This window comes from Entamoeba histolytica, genomic scaffold (assembly GCF_000208925.1).
Source record: "Entamoeba histolytica HM-1:IMSS scf_1104750517061 genomic scaffold, whole genome shotgun sequence".
NCBI classification, from domain to species: domain Eukaryota; phylum Evosea; order Mastigamoebida; family Endamoebidae; genus Entamoeba; species Entamoeba histolytica.
In genome coordinates, this window is record NW_001914867.1 from 156584 (window position 1) to 162766 (window position 6183).

Here is a 6183-nt window from a genome sequence, read left to right on the forward strand (position 1 = left end):
CCTGCTGTATTTCCAACAATTATTGTATCTGGTATTCCATATTTCCCTATACTTTCAATCCCACTGATTAGTGCTGCACTTTCTCGAGAATTCATCACTGTTAAGTCAATAATTGTTAATGAAATAATCTTTCCTGTTGATGGCTCAATAATACAAATACCAGAAACACAATACTTTTTCTCATCTATCATTTTCTCTATCTTTTGTCCACTTCGATCAACTGATGGTTTTGGATTAATAAAATACGTCACTGGAACTACTAGCCGTTTCCCATCTTTTCCTTCAATCATTTCTGGATCACTCAATATATGTGCTCTCAATCGTGCATAGCTAAAATCTCCATCTTTTCCTGCATAATTGTCATAAATCGCTGCATGATAACAATTTATATGCTCATCTAACTCATCTTTCTGACAATTTCCATTATGGAATAATTCGACTATCGACCTTTGTCCTTCTTTTGTTAATTCTCTTTGGAAAAATGGATCATTTTTGTATTCTTCCGCATTATACTTAACATCTTTATGGTGGTGTGAATGTCTTTCTTTCATATTCTTCCATCTTTTTTCTATCTCTGCTTTGTTATTGAATAACTCCTCACTAAATGCAGGTGAAATGACTTGTTTGTGTTATTATTTTTATTCGGTAAAAGGCAAAACAATAATATATGGATACTAAATTGATGGTTATATCTTAATCAATAAAGTGTCTAAAAATACTAAAAATAGTGATAAGGAATATTGACAATTTCATTCTTTTATTGTTTTTTTAAGTTCTTTTTTTATTTTATTTTTTCTTTTTTAAAAAACTCATTTATTCTACTTGATGGAGGTTCAATACTCTTCACCTTTATTTAACCCAATTCAACAAATGAAGAGAAACCATAAAAACCCACCAGATGATATTAAAATATGTGACACTGAATTTGGCACTTGTTTGTCTTTAATGTTTCTTTTCTATTAAATTCAAATATTAACCCAATAGTTTATCCAATAGATGTGAATATAAAACAACCACCATTTGATTCAAAGAACCAACTTATAAAAGTTCAAATTAAAGAACAGAAAGAATGATTAATAATTAATTTGTTTTAACCATAAGTTTTTATTAAATTTCAACTTCTTAAAATAAAAGGGGGAATTTCCAGCTTGGATCACAAGAAAAAAGGTTAATTAATAGACACACATATATTTAGTGTTATGATTATTGGTAAATATTTATTTCAGTTTCTTAATATTCTCTACTTCCAATTTGTAATTATTTAGATGTTGTGTGAATTATTTGTTTCTTCTTCTGTTATATTATCAGAATTATTTGTGTAAAACATTAAGTATTTCATATTTTTGATGATTATTGATTGTATGTATCAGAGGGAAAGTCTAATTGTAATTTTAGTGTCTTTATTCTTATTACTGTTTCTTTGTGTATTAATCCATTTATTGATATTGTATTGTTTGTAAACAATGATATTATTTTTATGTTATGTTGTATTTATTTGTGTATTTCTATTTATTTTATGAATATATTTTATTTCTATATTCTTATATTGAAATATATCAATATTATTAATACTTTATTTCTTTCATATTTTTGTAATATATGTTTTATTGCATGAAATGATTAATTATTAATAATTAAATCATTAATTGAAGGTATGAAATATTTCATTAATATTAATACAATGATGAGGATTATGAAAATCAATTAAATCAAATTCTTAAAAATTTTGTTATTAATACTTATTTCTATTTTTTAATATTTATGTTTTGATATTGTTTGTATCTTCTTTGTGTTTTATTTTGATATTTATTTCTATTGTGATAATACTGTTTGTTTCTATTAAAATTGTTGTTAAATATTTATGATAATGAAAATGAATGAAATAAACAATATTATCAATGTAGTGTTAGTATGATAATGATTCATATGGTAATAATTAATATAATTCTGTCAATACAGATAATACATATTTCACACATTCTTCTATCATTTATATTTATTGTTTGATATGAATTTCTCTTGCTCTGATTATTTGTTTTAATATTATTTGTTATGTTTCTTGTCATTCATCAATTTCTTTAAAATTAAATAAAAAGAGAAAGAATCAGAATGATTCAAATAAGATAAAAAATAAAATTAATGTTGAATTGATAGAATAATGAAATAAAAGAAAATGATAAGAAAGAAATACATAATTATACAATTTGTACTAATGTATATGTTTATTCATTATTAGAATGTTATAAAAGTGAAGAATAAGTAACACCTTTAACAAATAATAGAAAGACAGTATATTGAATTAGTCATGTTGTATTATTATTTTTTCATTATATAATATTTAATTTATTCTTTTATTATTCTTTGTGTTATTTCATTTTATTATTTGATATTTATCATTGAAAACAATATTATTTAAATTAATAATACAATTATTTTCTATTGAATATTACAACACAATTAGTTGGTTATTCTCTTCATTTTTATTTTGACTTTCTTGTTTATTTCAATTTATATCTATTCATGTCATTTCTTTCATATATATCAATTATATTCATTAATTTTTATTCTTGTTTTAATCCTTGTTTCTTGTTATTAATCAATTATTTATCATTACATCATTTGACAATAAAATGAGTATTATCCATTTTCTATTATTTTAAATAAAAATAAAAATTTTTAGAATAACCTTCTAATTTTAATAAAAAAAATGCACGAAGTGGGGTTTGATCCCACGCATCTTTCGATATCCGCGCCTAAAGCGGACGCCTTAGACCACTCGGCCATTCGTGCTTTTCCTTTATATTACTTTTTATTCTCTTATTAGTCTTTTTCTTCTTTTAACTCTTTCTTATCCGTGTTGTGTCTTATTCCTTTGAATATTATGTTTTGATGTTTTCTTTATCATCATATTATTTATAGTATATTCACTGTTTAACTCAATTTCTTTATTTCATAGTTTTTGTTCTTATTGTGATTTAAATGTGTTAATGTGTTTTATTTGTGTTTTGATAAATTGAACTTTGTTAAATAAAAAGATGAAATGAATAAGACATATCATTATTAAATTATATATTTCATAGTTAATACAACAATCTGTGTTTATTAGACATATCATTGGATGACATATTACATTTTGTCATTGTTCTGAATATCAGTCAATTGTTCTTCTTATAAAGAATTACCCTCATTTATTTTTTTATAAAGTATAAACAAGTCATTAATTATTTATAAGAATATGTCTATGATAATAATCACCTTCAATAAATGTTAGTAAACTATGAAGTGTATTTCAATTGTTTTTTAGTTATTGTTTATTTTTTGTTTTTTCAAACTTTTTTTTTAAAAATTGTTTATCTTTTTGATGGTTGTTCTTCTAAATAATACTAGATTTCATGTATTATTCATATACGTTTGAATGACTTTTTGATAGAATTTCAGTTTCATGTATGTTTACAATTATGTTTTGTTTCATTAATTGAATCTCATTCTTCATATAAAACATGGTTAATGATTCTAAAACTGTGTGAGTGTAACTCATTGATTATTTCATAATTTTCTTGATGTTTCATATTATTTTGTGTAATTAAAAATTATTTCAATTAAAATATGATTGTTAAATGATTATTTTTTAATGATTCTATATATCATAATTCACATATGAAAGAATAAGAATAATATCATAAAGTCAATTTCTATTTGAAAAGAAATAATAATTCTATTTTGTGGTAATTTTCCTTTTTAATTGTTAGTTCAATACAAAAGAAATTGTAAATAGATTTTATTTGTTGACTCTATATTGCTGAATTTCATTACTTTGATTATAAATAATACAAGTTGTTATTAAATATAATGAATATATAATAGACACTGAATATAAATAATTGTTAAATCATTTGTTTATAATTATTATTATATAATGATTAAAATAATTTACACTTAATATTAATTCACATACATTTATTCAATTTTTGTTCTATCATCTTTATCAAACGTATTTCAAATGCTTCATTCAGTCTTTAATCATTTGTTCATTCTAATCTTCTTTTATTATTGTTTTTATTACCCAATATTTTAAACTATTCTTAATATTTCTTTCATTCTTCTTTAACTATTCTTAACATTACCATTTAGAAGTGTATATCCATCAAAATGATATATGTTAATTGAATATTAGCTAATGTTAATGTTGTATAATTATAAAAACAATTTAATATAATTGCTTGAGTATTGTTTTGACATTAAATTGTGCTAATGATGTAAATAATAATTCTAACTTTAACATTCAATTCGGTTAACTTCTATTGTTATTTTATTTAATTATTTATCATAATTTGTATATCTTACATTATTTCTTTCTCTTTTCAATATGCTGAATGTGTCATTGTGTACTATATTATTTATTCTTCAATCATCATTTTTATTATAAATACGAAATGCTTCAATATTATCAAATACTATTCTTGAACCTTGAATTAATTGAAATGTATTAAAATGAAATTTATTCTATATTTCATTCTATCAACCTATCTTTATTATTATTTTTATTGTATTTTCCATTCTGTTATTTCATTTTCAAATAACTATATAATTAATAGTATTTCTCTTTCATCTTATTCTTCATCATTCTTATTCTTTCATAATTTCACAACTTTGTTTCTTAATTTATTTATTCTTTTTAGTGTTGATTGAAAATTACATCATTATTTGATATGATTTATTTATAATTATCATTTATTTCATTGAATATCACATCATTTTTATCATTTCTTATTCTTTGTTATTTGTTATATATCATATTTCATAATGTTAATTGATTTTGAATGAATGACATAATAAAAAACATATTGAATAGTATGATAAGAATAAAAGAAATAAGAAAAAGATAGAATAAAGAAAATAATAGAATCATACACGATGAAATATAAACGAAATGAAAATATAAAAACAATAAATGATTAATAAGAAATAATAAAATAAAGAATAAAAATACATGAATAATAAAATGACAAGTTTAACACTTAAAATAATAAAACACCAAATGATAAAAATGATAGAAACAAATATAAGATAATATAAGTGTTAATAAAGAAGAAATGAAACAAATAAACATAAAAGAAAATAAGAAATAAATGAAAGAAAAAATACAAAACAAAAAAGATATGACATGAATAATATAAGAAGATAACAAATAAGATATAATAAATAGAAATCATATAAATCAAGAATAAAAGAATAAGAAATAAAGAAATGAATAAAATGATAAAAAGAAATATAAGAAAATAATTAAACAAGAAATAATAGAAATATATCAAAAGAAAGAATAAATAAAAGAATAAAATGACAAATGTATTTTATTTCTATTTCAACATAAATTGTATTTGATTTAATGTGATTTTATTTTATTCATTATGAATAAAAGAATTTCATAGTATTTAATGTGAATTACTATTCTAACCAATTTAAATGAAAATCAAATGAATATAATACAAGATGCTAAAGACGAAACAATTGAATAAATAAGAAATACAAAGAGTGATATGATAAAGAATAAATGAAAGTATAAAAATTAAATGAATATTATTCATAGCATTATGTAATTTTTCACTTCATTTGTATTTTTATGAAGAGGAATTCGTTATATACCAAATACCACAAAACAATTATAATAATTACAAACAATTATATTTGAAGAATTATCAAAATGAAAGAATGACAATATTGAAAAAAATGATAAGTGCAATATTTAACAATAACGCAATGATGTTTAACAACGCAGATGATTAAAACAATATATTCTCAATGAAATAGTCAATGAAATCAAAAATAAATGAGATAAATAAATGACAACTATATTGACAAGAAAATGAGACAAAAATTGATAATAACAAAAGAATAATGGATTGAAATAGAGAAAGAATGTTAATATTCAGAAATGAAAATAAACTAATGAAAATAAACAATAAATAAGCATTGAGAGATAAAAGAAATAATATAAATAGAAAAGAAGAAAAGATTGAATAAGTTGAATAAGTTGAATAAAGAAATAAAAGAAATAAAAAATGTTGTGATAAAAAGAAATAAGAAAGTAAAACACAAATAAGAAAATAAATAAAAGAAAGAATAGATGAATGGAATTAAAAGTATAATAAGAGAAGAAAGATAGTATTAACAATTATTCATAAT

At 20.8% G+C, this 6183-nt stretch overlaps 1 non-coding gene across 1 annotated transcript, besides 2 other annotated features; it reads right to left on the reverse strand.

The window, feature by feature from the left end:
• Positions 1-1157: 1157 nt before the first annotated feature.
• Positions 1158-1745: a repeat region.
• Positions 1746-1794: 49 nt separating this feature from the next.
• Positions 1795-2071: a repeat region.
• A 637-nt stretch (positions 2072-2708) lies between these two features.
• On the reverse strand, positions 2709-2790 carry EHI_049980. The gene has a single exon. It is a non-coding gene; the product is annotated as a tRNA-Leu (tRNA).
• Between the last annotated feature and the right edge of the window lie 3393 nt (positions 2791-6183).